Source organism: Monodon monoceros, unplaced genomic scaffold (assembly GCF_005190385.1).
Source record: "Monodon monoceros isolate NGI ecotype Baffin Bay Population unplaced genomic scaffold, NGI_Narwhal_1 Super_Scaffold_22, whole genome shotgun sequence".
In the NCBI taxonomy this organism is placed as follows: Eukaryota; Metazoa; Chordata; class Mammalia; order Artiodactyla; family Monodontidae; genus Monodon; species Monodon monoceros.
Genome location: NW_021703779.1, coordinates 110,287,543 through 110,311,433, shown reverse-complemented (window position 1 = coordinate 110,311,433; position 23,891 = coordinate 110,287,543). Strand labels below are relative to the sequence as shown.

General features: G+C 37.0%; 1 long non-coding RNA gene across 2 annotated transcripts in view; it reads left to right on the top strand.

Annotated features, from left to right (window-relative positions):
- LOC114905963 overlaps nucleotides 1–2,422 on the top strand; it is a 40,950-nt gene extending 38,528 nt beyond the window's left edge. For both annotated transcript variants that reach the window (XR_003796343.1, XR_003796342.1), the window contains exon 4: nucleotides 2,258–2,422. This is a non-coding gene — a long non-coding RNA (uncharacterized LOC114905963). The remainder of the gene's footprint in view (nucleotides 1–2,257) is intronic.
- Nucleotides 2,423–23,891: the final 21,469 nt, after the last annotated feature.

Sequence of the window (23,891 nt, the reverse complement as noted above, 5' to 3'; positions counted from 1 at the left end):
TACAGCAAATCTCCTTGGAAGAGTTTATCTATATTCTGTGTCTCCAATTCCTCTCCTCCTGTTCTCTCATGAACCCATTCTAATTACTCTTTCGCCTGTATTCCTCAATCGAAACTGCACTTATCAAAGGCATCGATGACCTCCTCATTGCCAAATCCAATGATTGATTCTCGGTTCTCATCTTATTTGTCTTATCAGCAGCATTTGACATAATTTATTACTTTCTCCTCCTTGAACTTTCTCTTCACTTGGTTTGCAAGACACCACATTCTACTTCTCTGGCTGTTGTCTCAAACACCTTTGCTATTTTCACCTTATCTTCCTGACCCCTAAACACTGGAGTATCACAGGGCTTAATCTTGGGACCTCTTCTCTTTTATAAGCACTGTGCTCATGCTGGTAACTCTTACATTTATAATGTCAACCAGGACCTTGCTATGGAACTCCACACTCATATATCCAGCCACTTACTAGATCTCTCCACTTGGATGTATAATTGACAACGCTGACCTAACATGTCAGAATTCCTGATCTACTCCCCTAAAAACTCCTTTTCCTAGTCTTCTCTGTCTCAATAATAGCAACTCCATTCTTATAGCTGTTCAGGCCCTTTATACCTTGAAGTCATCCTTGAGTCCTGTCTTTCTCTTACAATCTTAGAAACAAAAAAGCTTCATCAGCAAACCTTATTGGCTCTAACTTCAAAAAATATCCATAATCCAATCTCTTCTTACCACCTCTACTGCTACTACCTAGTGGAAAGCACCACCATTCCTTTCCTGCATTATTGCCATAGCGTATTAGCTGCTCTTTATGCCTTCTCTCTTGCCCTTCATCTTGCCCCCAGAGTTTATTTCCACATAGTAGCCAAAGTGATCCTGTTAAAACTTAAGTGATGTCATTCACCCCTCTGCTCAAACACTCTAATGGCTTTTGATCACCCTCAGAGTTAATGACAAAGAAAGACAAAGCCATCTCTCCACTTCAAGGCCTGCATGATCTGGTTCCCTGCTCCTCCCTTTGCTCACTCCTCTCCAGCAACACAGGACACATTGCTGTTCCTCAAACTCCCAAGGCCTTACCTCAGGGCCTTTGCACTTACTGTTCCTTCTGCCTGGGCCACTCTTCTCCCAGATATCTTCATGGCTTGCTTTCTCATCTCCTTCAGATCTTTGCTCCAGTATCACTCGCTCAGTGAGGCTTTCCCTGACCACCCTATCCAAAATACAACCACTTTCCCCCCATTATTTGCTTCTGCTGAGCACTGATTACAATCTGACTCACTATATATTTTACTCATTTGTCTTGTTTATTATCATTCTCTGTCTCCTCCTCCCAGATTATAAGTTACTTGAGGTATGATGGCAGGGATTTTTGTCTGTTTCTTCAGTGCTCTATCCTTAGTAATATGGCACATAGTAGATACTTAATAAATATATGGTTTATGAATGAACTCAAGGCTTAAAACCTTGGAAATTCAAATTCTGACCAAATGGAGTAAAGGGATTCAGATTTACCCTCCTGCTTGAAACAACAAAAAGACCACACAAAATATGTGAAACAATGGTTTTCATCACACTGAGTATCAGGCAACAAAGGACAGAGATCCATGAGATATGGGAAACAGTAAGGTTAGCCATATGATAGCCCTAACTCACCGCCTTGAGAGAGATTCCACATGGTGCCAGGAGGAGGAACACAACCAGAGCCTGGCAGGCTTGCTGAGTTGAGGAAATGGAGCTTAGAGTCCTGGGAGACCAAGGTGGTGGGGCAGAGTACTGGAGATGGCAGAGCTGGAGAGACAGAGTGAGAGTGAAACATGATGGAGATCTTCAGAGGGTCTCTCCCATGTACTCAGTAGTGTTCCAATCAGCACATTCATATTTGAAAAATAACCAAGGTCAAGGAAAGAACCATTTGAAAGGATTAGAAGTAACAGTGCTTGGTCCTCACACAGGCCCAGGATAGTGCCTGTTCCCAACCAGTCAGACTGGAAAACTTCATAATTCGCAGGTCATTGAGTAGAGTAATTAGAAGGGTCTTGCCTCAACAGTGGGGAAGAATTAGCTCTAGACTAAACACTGCTCTGAACCTGCCCAACAAATCATAAAAGCAAGACCCAAAAGGATGAAACTGTTCCCCAGTAACTTAACTGTGTCCCAGAACAAAGTTCAAGAATATTTATAGGAATACAAAAATATACAGCACCCAACAAGGTAAAATTCACAATGTCTGGCATCCAATCAAATATTACCAGGTGTGCAAAGAAGCAAGAAAATTCAACCCACAATGAGGGGAAAAATCCATCAATCAAAATCAACCCAGAACTGACACTATAAGAAATGTTAAAAATTTTCCTTCAGGCAGAAGGAGAAATGATACCAGATGGAAATTGGGCCTATACAAAGGAATGAAGAGCACCAAAAAGGTAACTAATGGGTAAATACTCAGGAATTTTTGTTTTCTTATTATTTAAACTCTTTAAAAGATATTTGGTGGTTTAAATGAAATAATAACAATGTAAAATTGGATGGATAACATATGTAGAAGTGAAATGGATGACAGTAACATAAAAGCCAGGAGAGGATAAATGAAAACTCAAATGGGAGAAATTTCCCATGATGATGTTAACTATGGTACTATTTTTACCTAAGATTTTGAAGGTTCCAGGCTTTGAATGTTTCTCTGCAGTAGTGGAGTATGCTTCAAGTGTTGCATCTCCCTCTCTGGTCTTTTCTGAAAGGTTCAGCTAAGTTTCTAACAGCTGAATTTACTCCTTAAGGTTTTCCTCCTTTTCTTTGTGTGCTGGATCCTTTCTTTTACTTTCTCTTTGCTTTCTGACTTAGAAAAAATTTTAACATACTCTTCTAGGTTCTCCCTTGTGGGGTCTCTCTTAGTAAGATATATGGAACATAAATTATGTTTCTTCCAAAAGCATCCACTGTGCAGAGAAATATTGTCCACTTTTATCTCCTTAAATTGCGTAGTCCCACTCAGGAGATATTTTCCCGTCAGAACCAAACTCTATTACTGCCCTTGGCTGGATCCCCTTTAATATGGTTCATCTTTGCTTTGCCTCTCCTTAGAGCCATAATCCATAAATTTCACTAGTGTATTTCTTTAGGATACAGAGAGTTACTTCTTCTTATCTGCAAAACCTCTGTCATCCTGAAACTTACACAGTAATTCCTGAGATATTTGATGCTGATTCTCCTTGTCTTTTCCTCTCAATTCAGTCCAAATTTTCTCAAATCACTTCCTACAACTGCCTTTCTCTTCAGTGGTGTCTCACAATTCTTTAATGGTTGTCATGCAAGTCTCTATCTAGCAACACACATTGTGGCTATGATAGGATTTATTGAGAATATAACTTATACGCAAAGGAGCATAAGGACCCCATATACTATGGAGTATCTATTGCACTGAAGGATGTGCCTGAGCACACAGAGCTTGCAGACACTAGTAGAAGAGACTCTGCTGCCATGGGGCTTCCTGGATCAGGAATTATTTTTGAGGAAACTTTGAGGCTTAACTAGGGTGTTTGCATACCAACCCTGCAGGTGTCATCCTCCAGCTTTCTCTTTAAGCTAGCTCAGTCCTTCAGAACCAGTTCACCTTTCCAGGTAAAGATGATAAAAGGGAGCCAGCATGACTTTAAAGAACAAAGATTTGTATCTTCTCAACATGGACTCACTAGTTAGACCTGGGTTCATATCCTTTTCCCTTTATAAATGTCTCATTTTTCCTACACATATATATCTAGCCTATCTTCTAAGATCTCAGCCTTTTAAAAAGACATTTCTCTTGTCCTCTAGCTTAAATCAGTCCATCTTCTTTTGTCTTCCACTTTTCTTTTACTTGAGTTTAAGGCTGAAGCATATATTTTAGACTGTGTCAGGTCCTCATTGATTTCGAGTGAAACTGATTTCTAGAAATGGAATATTACAGGCACAAGCTTTCTTTTTCCTTTTTGTTTTTTGAATTTAATTAAATTCATTTTTGACTTCTCATGCAGTAAAATTGACTTTTTTGGCGTACAGCTCTGTGAGTTTTAACACAGGTAATTCATATAGCTATGACAGCAATCAAGATATAGAACAATTTCATCATCCCCTAAAACATTAGCATCCTTGCCAGCATTTGGTATTAGTAATTTTCATTTGAGCCATTCTAATAGGTGCATAGTAGTATCTCATTTTTTTTAACTTGTATTTCTCTTATGGTAAATGATGTTGGACATATTTTCATATGCTTATTTGCCATCCTGTATCTTCTTTGGTAAAGTGTCCGCTCAAGTCCTTTGCCATTTTTTCAGTTGGGTTCCTTGATTTTGAACTATTAAGTGTAGAGAGTTTTTTATATATTCTGGGTACTGAATATGCTTTGTTGGATATGCGATTTGCAGATATTTTCTATGGCCTGTACCTTATCTTTTCAATTTCTTATAAGTGTCTTTTGTGGAAATAATATTGTTTAACTTTTTATTGTAGTAAAATACATGTAACATAAAATATACCATTTTAATACATGCAAGCCAGTGACATTAAGTACATTCAGAATGATGCGTAGACATTACCATTATCTAGTCCCAGACCTTTTTATTACCCCAAATGGAAACCCATCAAGCAGTCACTTTCCATTGCCCCTCCCACTAGCCCCTGGCAACCATTAATCTGATTTCTACCTCTATGGATTTACCAATTCTGGATATTCCATATAAATGGAATTATACAATATGTTGTCTTGTGTGTTAAGCTTCATTCACTTAGCACAACGTTTTCAAGGTCCATCCATATGGTAGCAGGTAGCAGTATTTCCTTTCTATGGCTGAATAATATTCCATTGTATCGATATACCACGTTTGTTTATCCATTCATCCACTGTTAGAAATTTGGGTTGTTTCTACTTTTTGACTATTATGAATAGTGCTTCTATGAACATTCATGTATAAGTTTTTGTTTGAAAACCTGTTTTCAATTATTTTGAGTATATACACAGCCATCCTAGTGTGCACAAAGTGATTTCTCATGACGTTTTTGATTTGCTTTTCCCTAATGACTAGCAACACTGAGCATCTTTTCATGTGCTTGTTGGCCATTTGTGTATCTTATTTGGAGAAACGTCTATTCAAGTATTTTGCTCATTTTTAAATTGGGTTGTTTGTCTTTTTGTTGTTGAGTTTTAAGTATTCTTCAAATATTCTAAGTACTACTACCTTTATCAGGTATATCATCTGAAAATATTTTCTCCCATTTCATGGGTTGCCTTTTTCTCTCTTGATAGTTTCCTTTGATGAACAAAAAATTTAATTTGTTAATGTCTGCTTTGATTTTGCTTTTGGTGCTTGTGCTTTTGGTGTCATATATTAAAAACCGTTGCCAAAACCAAAGATTTACCATTATGTTTCCTTCCAAGAGTTTTATACTTTTAGCTCCTACATTTAAGTCTTTAATCCATTTTGAGTTAGTTTTTGTATATGGTTTGAGGTAAGGGTCAAATTTCATTCTTTTGAATGTGGCTATCCACCTGTCACAACACCATTTTGTTGTTTCCTCCATTGAATGCTTTTGAAATCCTTGCTAAAAACCAGTTGACCATGGATATATGGGTTTATTTGGATTCTGAATTATATTCCATTGATTTATATGTCTACCTTTATGTCAATACCATACACTTTTGATTACTGTAGCTTTATAGTAAGTAGCAGTAGTATTTTTAAGTAAGAGAAATAAGTAGTAGTAGTAATTTTTGAAACAGAGTAGTATGAATCTCTAACTTTGTTCTTTTCCAAGATTGTTTTGACTATTCTGGGTCCCTTGCAATTCCATATTAATTTTAGGATTGACTTTTCCATTTCTGCAACAAAGGCCTTTGGGATATTGATAAGGATTGCATTGAACCTGCAGATTGATTTGGGGTATATTTCCATCTTAACAGTATTAAGTCTTCCAGTCAATGAACATGGCACATATTTCCATTTATGTGGGTCTTCGTTAATTTATTTCAGCACTGTCTTGTGGTTTTCAGTGTATAAATCTTGCACCTCCTTGGTTAAATTTATTTCTAAGTATTTTATTATTTTGATGCTATTATAAATAGAATTATTTTCTTAATTTCCCTTTCAGATTGTTTATGGCTAGCATATACTCTACATTATATGCAACCAATATTTGTGTGTTTATTTGCACCCTGCTACTTTGCTTAATAGCTCAATTTGTATTTATAGATTATTTAGGAATTTCTTTTTGTAAGATCATATCTCCTGTGTATAGAGATAGATTTATTTCATTCTGTCCACTTTGGATACCATTTATTTCTTTTCTGTTCCTAACTGCTCTGGTTGGAACTTCCAGTACAACGTGAATGGAGGTGGAAAAATTGGTCATACTTGTCTAGTTCCTGATCTTACAGGGAAAGCTTTCAGTCTTTTACCATAGAGTATGATGTTAGCTGTGAGTTTTTCATACTTGCTCTTTTCCATGTAGGAGAATTTTCCTCCTATTCCTAGTTTGTGGAGAGCTTTTACCATGAAAGGAGTGTTGGAGGTTGATAATAAATTTTCTACATCTATTGAGATAATCATGTGTGCTTTTCCCCTTATTCTATTAATATAATATATTACAATGACTGAATTTATTATGTTGAACTACCTTTGCATTCCTGGTTAAATCCTACTTGGTCATGGTGTATAATTCTTTTAATATGCTGCTGGATTCAGTTTCTGGTGTTTTGTTGAGGATTTTTGTATATATATGTATATTTGTAAAGGATATTGATATATTGTTTTCTTATGGTGTCTGACTTTAGTATCGGGGTAAATGCTGGCCTTATAAGAATGAATTAGCAAGTGTTTCCTCCTCTTTTATTTTTTTTGGAATAATTTAAGAAGAATGGGTGTTAATTCTTTAAATGTTTGGTAAAATTCACCAAAGAACACTTCTGGTCCTACACTTTTTTGGTGGGTAGTTTTTATATTATTAGTTCAATCTATTCACGTGTTATAGAGATACTCCAATTTTTAATTTCTTTTAAAAGCAGTTTTGGTAGTTTGTATCTTTCTAGGAATTTGTCTATTTCACCTAAGTTATCTAATTTGTTGACATGCAGCTGTTCATAATATTCTATTATAATCCTTTTTTGTTCTGTTAGGTTGGTTGTAATGTTCCTTCTTTAATTCGAAACTTTAGTTATTTGTGTTTTTCTCTTTTTCTTCATCAAAGTAACTAAAAGTTTCTCAATTCTGTGGATATATTCAAAGATCCACCACTGGGTTATGTTGATTCTGTTGCTTTTCTGTTCTCAATTTTGTTTATATTTGCTCTAATGTTTATTATTTACTTCCTTCTGTTTGCTTTGGGTTTAGTTTGATCTTCTTTTTCTAGCTTTTTAAGTTGTAAAATTAGATTATTGATTTCAGATCTTTCTCCTTTTTTAATGTAGGCATTCACAGTTATAAGTTTCCCTTTGAATACTGCTTTCACTGCATCTCATAAGTTTTGGTATGTTGCATTTTTGTTTTCAGTTGTCTCAAGATATTTTCTAATTTTCCTTGTGATTTATTCTTTGACTGATTGGTTGTTTAAGAGTATGTGGTTTTATTTTCACATATCTGTGAATTTTTCAGTATTCCTTCTTCTATTGATTTCTAGTTTTTCTCCATTGTGATTGGGGAAGATACTTTGCATTTAAAATTTAGCAAAGCTTCTTCTAGGTCTGGATCAAGATGGCAGAGTAGGAAGATCCTGAGCTCACCTCCTTCCACAGACACACCCAAAATACAACTACATATAGAACAACTATCTCTGAGAGTGACCTGAAGACTAACAGAACAGATTTCTACAACTTGGGATATAAAGAAAAGGTCACATCAAGATGGCTAGGAGGGGAAGAGATGGAGACTATTCGGAACCCACAACCCTGGTGAGGTGACCAACAAGTAGGAGGGATATCACAGCTGCAGAAGTCCTCCAAGGAATGAGGGATCCAAGCCCCACATCAGGCTCCCCAGCCCAGGGGACCTGCACTGGGAATGTGAGCCCCTGTAACATCTGGCTTTGAAAATGAGTGAGGCTTATATCTAGAGAGCCAGAGGGCTGTGGGACACTGAGCTCTTGAAGGCTTGCTCTGAGTTCCAGCACAGAGGCAGCAGCTTAAAAAGCACCTGGATCATACGAGAAGATGATTAACTGACTAAATTTAGGGCATATGCCAGAGGGGCAGGGATCTGGTGGAATTTTCTCTGGGGATGGTAGTGCTGGCAGTCACCATTTTTTTTTTTACTCTTCTTCCTTCTAGCTGGCCAGATGATGGTGGGGACCATTTCTGTAACTCTCCATCAATCTAGCTAACACTGGGTGCCCAACCCCAGCATTCCCCTGAATACCAGCCCTGCCCAAACTGCCCACCCCAACTGGCTCTTCCAAAACAGCTCCCACCTGCCCCAGCCAGTGGATTACCCCAGCTAGCACTGGCACCACTCCAAAGTGGCTCTCGCTCTGGGAGACCAGTCCCGCCCACCAGCATGCCGACACCAGTTGTGGCCAGGCCTCATAGATAGCCATGCTGGGGACCAGCCCTGCCCACTAGGGCATCTACAGCAATTGTAGCCAACCCACACAGCAAGCCAGGCTGGGGTCCAGCCCCACCCCCCAGCACACCTGCAGCAGTCACAGCCAGGCCTCACAGCCAGCCAGCCTGGAGGACCAAGCTTGCATACCAGCATGCCCAGAGCAATCACAGCCTGGCTACACAGGAGAACACATGCAGGCAATACGGGATACTCCTGGAGACCCTGGCTCTGGTGACCAGGGAGGTTTGGGCCCCACAGGACACTTTCTACATAAGGCCACTCTTTCGAGTTAGGGAGACGTAGCTGATATACCTAATACATAGAAATAACCACAGAGAGTTAGGCAAAATTAGGAGACAAATCAATACCTTCCAAACAAAAGACAAGATAAAACCTCAGAAAAAGAACTAAACAAAATGGAGATAAGCAACTTACCAGAAAAGGAGTTCAAAGTAATAAACCTAAAAACACTCACTGATCTTGGAAAATTAATGGATAAACTCAGTGAGAATTTAAAAAAGATAGATAGAAAATATAAAAAAGAACCAATAGAACTGAAGAATACAGTAACTGAAATGAAAAAATACAATAGAGGGAATAAATAGCAGATTAGAGGGTGCAGAAAACCAGATCACTGGGTAATGGAAATCACCCAATTAAAACAGCAAAAAGAAAAAAAAAGAATTTAAAAAACGAGGGTAGTTTAAGGGACCTATGCAACAACATCATGTGTACTAACATTCACATTATAGGGTACCCAGGAGAACAGACAGAGAAAGGAACACAAAACCTATTTGAAGAAATAATGGCTGCAAACTTCTCTATCCTGGAGAAGGAAACAGAAATCCAAGTCCAGGAAACACAGAGAGTCCCAAATGAAAGGAACCCAAAGAGATCCACACCAAGACACATTATAATTAAAATGTCAAAATTTAAAGACAAAGAGAGAATCTTAACAGCAACAAGAGAAAAACAAATAGTTACATACGAGGGAACTTCCATAAGATTATCAGCTGATTTTCCAGCAGAAGCTTTACAGACCAGAAGGGACTGGCATGATATATTCAAACTACTGAAGAGAAAAAACTTACAACCAAGAATACTCTAACTGGCAAGATTCTCATACAGAATTGAAAGAGAGATGAAGAGTTTCCTAGACAAGCAAAAGCTAAAAGAGTTCATCACCACTAAACCAGCATTATGAGAAATGTTAAAGGGACTTCTTTAAATGGAAAAGAAAAGTCTATACCTAGAAACAAGAAAATTATGAAAGAAAAAAACTCACTGGTAAAGACAAACAAATCATAAAGATAGTGAATCAACCACTATAGAGCTACTATGAAGGAGGAGACAAAAGTAGTAAATTCATCTATATACAAAATTATTAATTATGCAATATACTAAATAAAAAGATGTAAAATATGATGTCAGAAACATAAAATGGGGGAGGGAGGGTTTAGATGTAGTGTTTTTAGAATGTACTCAAACTTAAGTGCCCATCAACTTAAAGTGAACTGCCATGTACATAAGCTGTTATATATGAACCTCATGGTAACCACAAACCAAAAACCTATAACAAATACCAAAAAAATTAAGAGAAAATGATACAAATAGAACACTAAAGAAAATCATCAAATTGCAAGGGAAGAGACTAAGAAAAGAAAAACAGAGAAGAACTACAAAAACAACCAGAAAACAATTAACAAATGGCGATAAGTACATATCTATCAATAATTACTTTAAATGTAAATGGACTAAATGCTTGAATCAAAATCTGAATGGATGAAAATAAAACAAGATATATATACATATTGCCTACCAGATATTCACTTCAGATCTAAAGACACAGACTAAAAGTGAGGGAATGGAAAAAGATATTCCATGAAAATGGAAAGAAAAAGAAAGCTGGATTAGCAATACGTATATCAGACAAAATAGACTTGAAAACAACACAGTAACAAGAGACAAAGAAGGGCATTACATAAAAGGATCAATTCAAAAAGAGGATATAACACTTTTAAATATTCACCCAACATAGGAGTACCTAAATACATAAAGCAAATATTAACAGACATAGAGGAAGATATTGATAATAATGCAATAACAGTAGTGGACTTTAACACCCCCACTTACATCAATGGATATATCATCCAGGCAGAAAATCAATAAGGAAACATCAGCCTAAACAGATACATTAGATCAGATAGACTTAATAGATATGTGCAGAACATTCCACCTCAAAACATCAGAATACACATTCTTTTCAAGTGCACTTGGAACATTCTCTAATATAGATCACATGTTAGGCTACAAAACAAGTCTCAATAAATTTAACAAGATTGAAATCACATCAGGTATCTTTTCTGACCTCAAAGATATGAAACTGGAAATCAACTACAAGAAGAAAACTGGAAAAAACAAAAATACATGGAGGCTAAACAATATGCTACTAAGAAAGCAATATGTTAACAAAGACATCAAAGAAAAAATAAAAAGAATACCTTGAGACAAATAAAAATGGAAAGACAACTGTTCAAAATCTATGGGATGAAGCAAAAGCACTTCTAAGAGGAAAATCTATAGTGATACAGGCCTCCCTCAGGAAACAAGAAAAATCTCAAATAATGAATCTGACCTTATACCTAAAGGAACTAGAAAAAGAAGAACAAACAAAATTCAATGTTAATAGAAGGAAGGGAATAATAAAGATTAGAGTGGAAATAAAGACAAAAAATAGAAATTATTATTTAAACTAAGAACTGGTTCTTTGAAAAGGTAAACAAAATTGATAAACCTTTAGTCAGACTCATCAAGGAAAAAAAGAGGGCCCAAATAAATGAAATCAGAAATGAAAGAGGAGAGGTTACAACTGACACCTCAGACATACAAAGGATCATAAGAGAATAATACAAACAATTATACACCAACAAGTTGGACAACCTAGAATAACTGGATAAATTTCAAGACACATACAATCTTCCAAGACTGAGTCAAGAAAAAATAGAAAATCTGAATAGACCAATCACTAGTAGTGAAATTGAATCAGTAATAAACGAACTCTCAGCAAACAAAGTCCAGGATCACTTGACCTCACAGGTGAATTCTACCAAACATCTAAAGAAAAGTTAATACCTATCCTCATCAAATTACTACAGAAATTTGAAGAGAAAGGGACACTCCCAAACTCATTCTCTGTGGCCAACACTACCCTGAGAGCAAAACCAGATAAAGGCACTACAAAAAAAGAAAAGTGCAGGCCAATAACTCTGATGAACATAAATGCAAAAATTCTCCAAAAATATTAGCAAACTGAATTCAACAATTCATTAAAAGGATCATAGGCCATGATCAAATGGGATTTATTCCAGGGATGCAAAGATGGCTTAATATCTGCAAATCAATTGATGTCGTACATCACATTAACACATTAACAAAATAAAGGATAAAAATCATATGATCATCTCAATAGATGCAGAAAAAGCACTTGACAAAATTCAACATCCATTTATGATAAAAAACTCTCAACAAAGTGGGTATAGAGAGAATGTACCTCAACATAACTAAGGCCATATATGAAAAACCCACAGCTAACATAATACTCAAGAGTGAAAAGATTAAAATTTTACCTCTAAGATTAGGAAGAAGACAAGGATGCCCACTCTTGCCACTTTTATTCAACATGGTATTGGAAGTCCTAGCCACAGGAAGCAGAAAATAAAAAGAGATAAAAGGCATCCAAATTGGAAAGGAAGAATTAAAACTGTCACTCTTGGCAGATGATATGATACTATATATAGAAAACTCTAAAGACTCCACCAAAAAACTGTTAGAACTAATAAATGAATGCAGTAAAGTTGCAGGATACAAAATAAATATACAGAAATCTGTTGTGTTTCTATACACTAATAACAAACTATCAAAAACAGACATTTTTAAATTCCATTTATAATTGCATCAAAAAGAATAAAATACCTAGAAATAAATTTAACCAAGGAAGTGAATGACTTGTACTCTGAAAACTATAAGAAATTGATGAAAGAAACTGAAGGTGATGCAAATAAATGGGAAGATATACTACGTTCATGGATTGGAAGAACTAATATTGTTAAAATGTTCATACTATCCAAAGCAATCCACAGACTTAATGCAACCCCTGTCAAAATACCAATGACACTTTTCACAGAACTGAGACAAATAATCCTAACATTTGTATGGAACTGCAGAAGAGCCCAAGGAGATAAAGCAACCTGAAGAAAGAAGAACAAAGCTGGAGGTATCATGCGCCCTCATTTTAAACTATACTACAAAGCTACAGTAATCAAAACTGTATGGTAGTGGCACAAAAACAGATAAATAGATCAGTGGAACACAATAGAGAGCCCAGAATAAACCCACCCTTATATCAATTAATTTAAGACAAAGGAGCCAAGAATATACTGTGGGGAAAAGGCAGTCTCTTCAATAAATGGTGTTGGGAAAACTGGACAGCTACATGCAAAGGAGTGAAACTGGCCACTTTGTAACACCATATCAAAAATAGACTTAAAATGTGTTAAAGACTTAAATGTAAGACCTGAAACCATAAAACTCCTAGATGAAAACATAGGCAGTAGGCACTTTGACATCAATCTTAGCAGTAGTTTTTGTATATATCTCCTCAGGCAAGGGGAAAAAAAACAGAAATAAATAAATCAGACTACATCAAACTGAAAGTTTTGCACAGCAAAGGAAACTATCAACAAAATGAAAAATCCACCTACTGACTGAGAGGAGATATTTGCAAATGATATATCTGATAAGGGGTTAACATCCAAAATATACAGCGAACTCATATAATTCAACATCAAAAAACCAAACAACCCATTTAAAAAATGGGCACAGGATCTGAATAGACATTTTTCCAAAGAAGACATATACATGGCTAACAGGCACATGAAAAGATGCTCAAAATCACTAATCATCAGGGAAATTCAAATCAAAACCACAATGAGTTATTACCTCACACTTGTCAGAATGGCTATTATCAAAAAGACAACAAATAACCAGTGTTGGTGAGGATGTGGAGGAAAGGGAGCCCTCATGCACTCTTGATGGGAATGTAAATTAGTGCAGCCACTATAGGAAACAGTATGGAGATTCATCAAAAAATTAAAAATATTAATAGAACTATCATATGATCCAGCAATTCTATTTCTGGGTATTTATCTGAAGGAAACAAAAACACTAGTTAGAAAAAATATATGCACCCCTATGTTCATTACAGAATTGTTTACCATAGCAAAGATATGGAAGCAACCTAAGTCCCCATCAATTGGTGAATGATTAAAGAAGATGTGATATATATATACAATGGAATATCACTCAGCTTTAAAAAAAGAATGATATCTTGCCATTTGTGAAAACATGGATGGGCCTAGAGGATATTGTGCTATGTGAAATAAGTCAGACAGAGAAAGACAAATACCATGTGATTTCACTTATATGTGGAAATCTAAAAACAAAATGAACAAACTTAACAAAACAGAAACAGAGTTATAGATTCAGAGAACAAACAGGTGGTTGCTAGAAGGGAGGGGACAGAAATAGGTGAGGGAGATTAAGAGGTACAAACTTCCAGGTGCAAAATAAATGAGTCACGGGTATGAAATGTACAGTGTGGGGAATATAGTCAATAGATATGTAATATCTTTGTATGGTGACAGATAGTAACTAGACTTATCGTGGTGTCCATTATGAAATATACAGAAATATGAAATCACTGTGTTGTATAATGGGAACTAACATAGTGTTGTAGGTCAATTATACTTCAAAAACAAATAAGCTCATAGAGAAATAGATCGATTTGTGGTTACCAGTGGCAGGCGGTAGAGGAAGTGGGAATTGGATAAAGGCAGTCAAAAGTTACAAACTTCCAGTAATAAAATAAATGAGTACTAGGGATGTAAAGTACAACATGATAAATATAATTAACACTGCCGTATGTTATATATGAAAGTTGTTAAGACAGTAAATCCTAAGAGTTCTCATTAAAAGAAAATGGTTTTAAAATTTCTTTAATTTTGTATATATATGAGATGATGGATGTTCACTAAACTCACTGTGGTAATCATTTGATGATGTACATAAGTCAAATCATTATGCCACACACCTTAAACTTATAGGGTGCTGTATGTCAATTATATTTCAATAAAACTGGAAGGAAAGAAAAACAAGGCTAGTTTGACTTACAACTCAAACAAATGCAAAATGCTTTTTCTCGATTCAACTATTTTGCTTTAACATACATCAGAAATACTTTATGTACACCTCCCATTTTGTCACATGGAATATTAAGAAAAATGTGCATTCAAGGGTTGATATTTTAAAAAATTAACTGCTTCATCAAGAACATTCTTGAGTGAAAACTTTTTCCCCCTTCAAGGGCATGGTGGTGAATAATACAATGACTAACTAGTACAGTTTGGTGCTACTGCCCTGATTGGTAGTTTTGCCCACTATTGTTTTGTACCATCAGTGCAAATGTGAAAAAGAAAAATGACTTCTTAGAATTATTATGAAAAGAGTCTTGACCCTGTGGACCCCTGAAAGAGTCTCGACCCTGTGGACCCCTGAAAGAGTCTCAAGAACTGTAGACCACACTTTGAGTACCACTACTCTAGCATTGAGTAGCATTAAGAAAAATAATAACTAACAAACTGATAGAAGGTAAAGAGAAATAATTTTAAAATGCTTAATAAGGCAAGAAAAGAGAGAGAAATGAATGTACATAGGTAGAACACATAGTACAATGGTAGATTTAAACCCTTAAGGTCAGTTCTTTCTTTTTTCTCCCATACAGGTAGAACCCAGCAGGTACTTCAAACCATTCTCCCAATGTTTCCAGATAGACTTCCATCCTAGGATAAGTGCAATTTAGCCTTAATCTGAGACTTCTGCTTCAAATGAGTGGAATGAACAGTGGGAACTAAGATCACTAAAGTTATTTGAGCAATAGGTTTAGAAAGAAATATGGTAGAAAATAACCCCTACTTTGCTAAATGAAGATGGCAACTCATACCCATTTACTTGAGAATGTAGATTCAACCCTGCAGATGAAGATCTAAGATGCACACATAGTATGTCAAAGAAAGGAAAATCGTTTGAGTACATAGTGCCTCAAGCTTCAGGAGAATTTTGTGATTGGCATACTCATTTGCTTTCTATCTAGAAGCAAATCGAAGGACAAACAGGATGAGGTAAGGAGTCATCCTCTAAATTCCCCTTCCCCAAAGACAAACTATCTAGTTCATTGAGTTGGACACTGCTAGGGATTCATCAATAGTATCTTCACTGTCCATCTCCATTGTACAGATGTGTCTATCTCATTGACTTGTTGTCCATCAAATCTGAATCTAATCTATCTCATTGACAGGCCTTGTCTCTCACAATATGCCTTCATTAGTTTGCTGAGAGGTGTTTGTCATTTATTTTGAGCTAAATCACAGATCCATCATAGAATTATAACATAAAAGAGTTAGAAGTAATCTTTGCAGTCATTTCTTCTAGCCCCTTACCTGGTAAAGAAATATCCTCTACAGTAGCCATACCTAGAGGCCATTCAGCAGGTTCTTAGATACTTCTGATAACAGGGAGCTCACTAACTTGTGAAACAGGCCATTTCACTTATAGTCAGCCCTAGTTCTTAGTAAATTCTTCCTTATGTTGAATCAGGATTCCTTGGAATTTTCATCTCAGCCTAGGCACCCATTCAGATGTTCACAGAATAAGAATAAGCCTACCATTTTTTTCCAGATAGCCTGCTACTTTGGGGTTAATATTGTAATTCTTTGTTTCTGATCTTATATTTAGATTTTCTTTGGAAAGCTAGGTACTGATGCTTTTGGTAGGTGACTTTGAAGAGTCTGTGTAGGGGGTGAGGAAGAGAGAAACACCTGCATCTATATGATAGCATCATTGTAGTGGACATATTTGGATGGCTACCTAGCACCCACTCTCCCTTTTCAGATTTTATAACAGACCCCTGATTTTATTCAGATATCCATCATCCACTCCCCAGTCACACTAACCCAAGTGACCCAGGGGAGGGTGATCTTGTCCTTAGCTCTAGGAATGGGTCTTGATTATTTCAGTCAATAAAGGTAATGCAAACCTCCTTCCAAGTGATTGGCTCAGAAATAAAAATTAAGCTAATAAATGCATGACATACACCTAGCAACTATTATTGATACAGGAGTAGGGTTGTGGCTTTGATTCAATCAGTTTGAAGGGAAGTACTCTTTATTTTATGATCAGGAGAAAGATTTTTCTCTCTCTGTCATTGAACATGAACAAGGAAATGTATTTCCCCAGTAGCTTTAGGCAGTCACCTTGTGACTGTGAAGGAAGCCAGCCTGTGCTCAAAGTGGACACACACAGAGGAAGGTTGAGTTGAGAAAATTAGAGAGAGATAGAACTGGGGACCTGATTGTACCATGCCCAGAGTTCATACCGTGTTTGGATTTCCAGTCAAGTGAGATAAAATTTTCTCTTATTATTTAAGTTGGTTTATGTTGGCTTTTCTGTGACTTGTAGCTCAAGACATACTAATACAACCATCTACTTCCTCAAGGTGAAGTTCCTGACTCTGATGTAGAATGGCAGGGCTAACTCCACTGGGTTGGTGCAAGTGGGATAGAAATTGAGGTAAAAGGAATGGGGCTTTTTTGACAGAGGAGTACAACCAATTATAAATTTGGACTTTGGGTATATCCCTAGGTAATTTTCTTTGGCCTTAATGCTAAGGAAGGAAACTAGCATTTGTTGAATGCCTGTTATGTGCCAGGCACTTTCCTATATGCCAAGTCATTTAATCCTCACTGTGAAGCAGGTACAAGTTTCCAGTGTGGAAAGTGAGGCTCACTGAGGTTAAATGAATTGCCCAGGATCACACAGCTAGTTGGTGGTAGAGTCAGGATCCAGTCTTGAACTGGTTGCCTCTAAGTCCAGTGCTCTTTCTGTCACATTCTTTCCAGACAATTCTAGTCCCTATGCCAGAGAAAGCTGTTCAAAGTCCTAGACAGACTCTTTTTCTACAATGTTAGTATTTTGTAGTAGTTAAAATATGGAATATGAACTCACATAAACATTGGCTCGAATTCTAGTACCAATTATTCAGCTCTATTTTTGTAAAGTTCTTCTTTACATTGAAGCAAGCCTACACCATTCACTGTCTTTTTGACCTTGCATGAGTTACCCTTTCTGTGCTTCAGTGTTCCTCCCTTGTAAAATGAAGATAATTACTTCACGGTGTTGCTGTGAGGATTAATGAGGTAATGCTTGTGAAGTTCCTGGAATATAGTGAGTACAGTGGTGAATCAAGAGTGACGGGGTAGGAGGAGACTACCTCAGAGTGGAGGAGTATTTTATCACTGATTTTATTTAGGATTTGCAGGTCACGGTGATAAAAGGCATATCAAGTTTCAGTCAGTTTTCTTTAAGTTCTCTACAGAAAAGTCAGTCCTTTACTGCCTGTACTGGGGACATACCACTCTTAAAGCCCTGATCTTGGTAGGCCTGTCAGTGAATATATGCCATCCACTATTATTTTTAAGGCCACAAACAGGAAGAATCTTACAGTGAGGATAGGAGCATAAACAAACTTAGTCTTTGCTGTTTAAAGGGCATTCATTTCATTAGGTGTAACCTTTGGCTTCGATTATTAGTTGGATTTTTAAAACTTGTAGTTTGATTCATATAGTTCTTCTAGTAGAAAGGAAGCACTGTGTATTAAACAAGTATTATCTTCCCTCCCAACCATAGGATCTTTTTTTTTTTTTTTAATTTGGCTGCGCCAGGTCTCAGTTGCGGCATGCGGAATCTTTTTTAATTGCAGCATGCGAACTCTTAGTTGTGGCATGTAGGATATAGTTCCTTGACCAGGGATCAAACCTGGGCCCCCTGCATTGGGAACGCAGAGTCTTAACCACTGGACCACCAGGGAAGTCCCCCAACCATAGGATCTTAGACATGAGATTTGTTCAACATTCTTCAATGTTTAGGGAATGTCTTTTTGCCCTGTTTACAATGGAAGTCCCGTTGCATGGGGCACAAGAATAGTCAAATGGATTTATGTTGGCAGGGGTGGGTAGGGAAGGCTTTACATACATAATCTTATTGAATTTTCAAGATAACCCTGTGAAGTAATGGTTGAGGTAAGGGTATTATCTCACTTTTGCTGAGGAATAAACAGATTTGTGGATGAAGTGTAATCCCTTGGTAATGGGAGAGGGGAATTTTATTTCTCTGGTCTCTCACTTTCCAAGATAGGTGAGGGCTACTACTTTGCTTGAAACTCAGAAATGCCTTTCAGTTATATACTGATGAAAGCCAATATGTGATTCAGTTTGACTGGGCTAACAAAGCTTGTGATTCATTAACTGCTTTGAATAATTTCCCACTCCCAGTAGACCATGAGGCCCTTCAGAGCCAGGGCCTATACTATTCATCCCGATATTCAAATTGTTTAGTAGGGTTTTGTGTGGTATTCATAGAAACATTAATCTTTAAGTAGTGGGGGACTACGTAGGAGAACAGAAATCTTCACGTCATTCTTCAGGCTTAACCCCTCCAGTTTCTCAGATACTGGAGCTTCTCTAGACATCAGTGAGAGCCCAGCACTGCCTGAACTATATTTATGCCCAACTTCCATACCTACTTTTTCCAGGACAGATTGTCATGAAGGAATTAAGTCAAAGGGACCAACTCTCTTAGGCCAGGAGGAGGAGAGACTAGTAGAACATTGGGTAAACTTTCATGAAAGGTTGGATCTCTACAGGCAAAAGGTCACATGGTCAAGGCTCAGGCCTTTCTCCTGTAAGTCATCAGGCCTTTCCCCCCACCATGCCAATTGGCTTCATGTAAAACCAGGCCTCTGATATCCACACCTTTTTCACTCTGTCCTGAACTACATGCCCTAACCTGCCTCACAGTCTCTGCTTGCCAATTTATTCCTGATCTTACTGGTTTCTGACCTTGTAGCCTATCTTTCCCAACAGTTTCATCAACATCTAATTTCAGCACTACTTCCTCAGCTCTGACCTTTATATTATGAGTTTGGCCATGATATGAATTCTTTGTCTGGTTATTCCATTGTTGGCTTTTAAGCACAAGAGAAGAAGCTACTGGTAGTGAAAGCCATCTTAGAAATGTAAAGGCAAAACCTCATGGGATCATGAAATGAAGATTATTGGAGGCCTCTGGAAATCTACAGATACCACAGGATCTGTTATTCTGAAGTTTGATTGCAAAATCACACATACAATATCATACCATCTGAAAGTAAAGATAGTTTTACTTCTTCCTTTCCATTCTGTATGCCATTTTTTCTCTTTTTCTTGCCTAATTTCCCTGGCTAGAATCTCCAATATAATGTCAAACAGAAGTAGTGAGACTAGACATTTTTTGGTCTTGCTCCTGACCTTACAGGGAAAGCTTTCATTCTTTCAGTCTTTAAGTATGATGATAGATGTGGGGGTTTTGTAGGTGCCCTTTTTAGGTTGAGGAAATGTCCTAGTTTGTTAATTTTGTTGATAATAATTTTTTGTATTTTTAATTTTTTTTTTTTTTTTGGCTGTGTTGGGTCTTCGTTGCTGCTCATGGGCTTTCTCTAGTTGCGGCAAGCAGGGGCTACTCTTTGTTGTGGTGTGTGGGCTTCTCATTGCGGTGGCTTCTCTTGTTGCAGAGCACGGGCTCTAGGCACATGGGCTTCAGTAGTTGTGGCTCACTGGCTCTAGAGTACAGGCCCAGTAGTTGTGGTGCACGGGCTTAGTTGCTCCGCAGCATGTGGGATCTTCTTGAACCAGGAATCGAACCTGTGTCCCCTGCACTGGCAGGCGGATTCTTAACCACTGTGCCACCAAGGAAGTCCCAATTTTGTTGATGTTTTTTAAAAAAAATCAAACTTTTGGTTTTGTTGATTTTCTCTATTTTTTTCTGCTCTCTATTCCATTTATGTCTGCTCTAATGTTTATTGATTCATTCTTTTTATTTCTTTGGATTTAGTTTGCTCTTCTTTTTCTAGTTTTCTAAGTTGGAAGTTTCATTATTGATTTGAGACCTTTCTTCTTTTACAATACAGGCATTTAAAGTTACACATTTTCCTCTCACCACCGCATTAGCTTCATTCCATAGATTTTGTTGTTGTTTTGTGTCTTTTAAAACTAATTTTTATTGGAGTATAGTTGATTTACAATGTTGTTAGTTTCTGCTGTACAGCAAAGTGAATCAGTTGTACATATACATATATCCACTCTTTTTTAGATTCTATTCCCATGTAGGTCATTACAGAGTATTGAGTAGAGTTCCCTGTGCTATACAGTAGGTCCTTATTAGTTATCTATTCTCTATATATAGTAGTGTGTATATGTCAATCCCAATCTCCCAATTTATCCCTCCCTCCTTTCCCCTTTGATAACCATAAGTTTGTTTACTACATCTGTGACTGTATTTCTGGTTTGTAAATAGGTTCATTTGTACCATTTTTTTAGATTCCACATATACACAATACAATATGATATTTATCTTTCTCTATCTGACTTACTTCATTCAATATGATAATCTCTAGGTACATCCATGCCACTGCAAATGCCATTATTTCATTCCTTTCATGGCTGAGTAATATTTCATTGTATATATGTACCACATCTTCTTTATCCATTCCTCTGTTGAAGGACATTTAGGTTGCTTCCATGTCCTGGCTATTGTAAATAATGTTGCAATGAACATTGGGGTACATGTATCTTTTCAAATTATGGTTTTTCTCTGGATATGTGCCCAGGAGTGGGATTGCTGGATCATATGGTAGCTCTATTTTTAGTTTTTTAAGGAACCTCCATACTGTTCTCCATAGTGGCTGTACCAATTTACATTCCCACCAACAGTGCAAGAGGGTTCCCTTTTCTGCACACCCTCTCCAGCATTTATTGTTTGTAGATTTTTTTGATGATGGCCATTCTGACCAGTGTGAGGTGATACCTCGTTGTAGTTTTGATTTGCATTTCTCTAATAATTAGTGGTGTTGAGCATCTTTTCATGTGCCTCTTGGCCATTTGTATGTCTTCTTTGGAGAAATGTCTATTTAAGTCTTCCACCCATTTTTGGATTGGGTTGTTTGTTTTTTTTGATATTGAGCTGCATTAGCTGTTTTCATATTTTGGAGGTTAATCCCTTGTCAGTTGCTTCGTTAGCAAATATTTTCTCCCATTCTGTGGGTTGTCTTTTCATTTTGTTTATGGTTTCCTTTGCTGTGGAAAAGCTTTTAAGTTTAATTATGTCCCATTTGTTTATTTTTTTTTTATTTTCATTACTCTAGGAGGTAGATCAAAAAGATCTTGCTGCGATTTATGTCAAAGAATGTTCTGCCTATGTTTTCCTCTAAGTTTTATAGTATCCGGTATTATATTTAGGTCTTTAATCCACTTTGAGTTTATTCTTGTGTATGGTGTTAGAGAAGATTTTGGTATGTTGTGTCTTAACTTTCATTCCTCTGAAAGTACTTTTCAAATTCTCATGATTCTTCCTTGACCCATTCGTTATTTACTAATATGTTGTTTAATTTCCACATATTTGTGAATTTCCCAAAATTTATTGTTATTGAGTTCTAATTTAATTCCACTATGGCTAGAGAACATACTTTGATTTCAAACCCAGGGTGACCCTCCCCCTCTATAAGATGGACACTGGAGGAAGGTGGTAGCTTCTAGTCTTCTTAGCTTATCCCTCCCTGCACGAAATCTCTGCATTATGAGCCAGCTGTGGCAGAGGTGGTTGGGGGCAGTATTATTGGCCTCCTACACCTAGAGTAGAGCTTACACCCTACAAGTGAACGATGGGTAGCTAAAGAGAGACCCATCCTATATGCTATGCCTGGCTGGAATAGAGTTTCTGTAACATGTTGCTAGAAGGTATGAGAAACAACAGCAACCTCACCATTCTGGGTGAAACTGTATTCCCAAACTAGAAACTGGGGGAGAAGGAACCCCTAAGTTCTTGGCTGCACATGCCCAGGGTAGACTTCCATAACATGAGCTGGGAGAGGAGAGAGAGTAATAGAGTGGATTGTGGCTCAAAGGTTACAGACTTACTGTTCCTGCTGAGATTTAGTAGATATTCTTGAACGAATGTTTTTTCCATTTTCTGTAGCCCTTAGGAAATTTTCCAGTGACTTTGAATTATTTTTAAAATAATTTTCATCACTTAAATTGTTGTTTGGCTGGGGAGAGGGTAAGCTGGACTCATTCCAAAAGTCCTGCTCCCCAAATACTATTTTTATACATTGAAGCTTCTCTGGAAAGTCATCTTGCACCTGTCACCCTTCCTTATTTAGATAAGACTGAATGTTTTTAAAAGATGCCCAAAGACCCAGGCTCCCTAGAAGTGGTCTAGAAGTTAAGAGATCAGATGACATGGATAGCAACCTCAGAAAGTGGCTGTGAGTCAGTGGTAGTCCAGGAATATTTCATTAAATTTTTGTTCTTGGCAAAGATCACCAAGGCACTCCTATGGTGGGGGCCAGACCACTTCTAGTGTCAATCTATATGATATCTATATGATCATGAAAGACGTGGAAGGTGAATATATCTGTTTGGCAAGAAGGAACACCCTGTTCTACCTTAAGAGTTGCATACGGCACACCTTTTAGCAATTATTACATTTCCACCAAGTCTTGCCTTATGTGACCCTCTGTACCTAGAATTTGGAAGTAATTTTGGACATGATGAAGAGAAAAGTTTCCTGCATTGTGAATAGAGCTGAGTGACTGATTTGATGCCCGGTGTCTGTTTTCCTGCCAAATTTATATAGTATCTTCAGGCATCAAAGCTTTCTGCCAGTTTATTGACCCCAGTTCATCAAGCACTTCTCTTCCCCTCTAAAGAAAAATGGAGTGCTACACTTCTGATAAAGGACCACTTAACTGTGATCTCTACACAATATCTGATCATTCTACTTATTACTGTTAATCTTCATGGATAAACTTCATGGAATATGGATCTTTGAACATTTAGTATTTAAGGTCTTTATGATATTGCTTTTAAGTGGTGATGATAAACCCATTCTAATAAAGATAAAATAATGATTTAGTATGTTCCAGTGAAATTCCTTGGCCAAGGACCAGCCAAGATGTCTTATGACAAAATGTCCCAGGGGATCTACAGTGAGAAACTCCCATGTAAATCAGAAATGTTTATCACTTCCTGGAATCCATTCAATGGTACTATAAGAAAACACTTCCTCCCCATTCCCCAGGCCATGGAAGACAGAACTTCTATCAACTCTTCTACCTTTC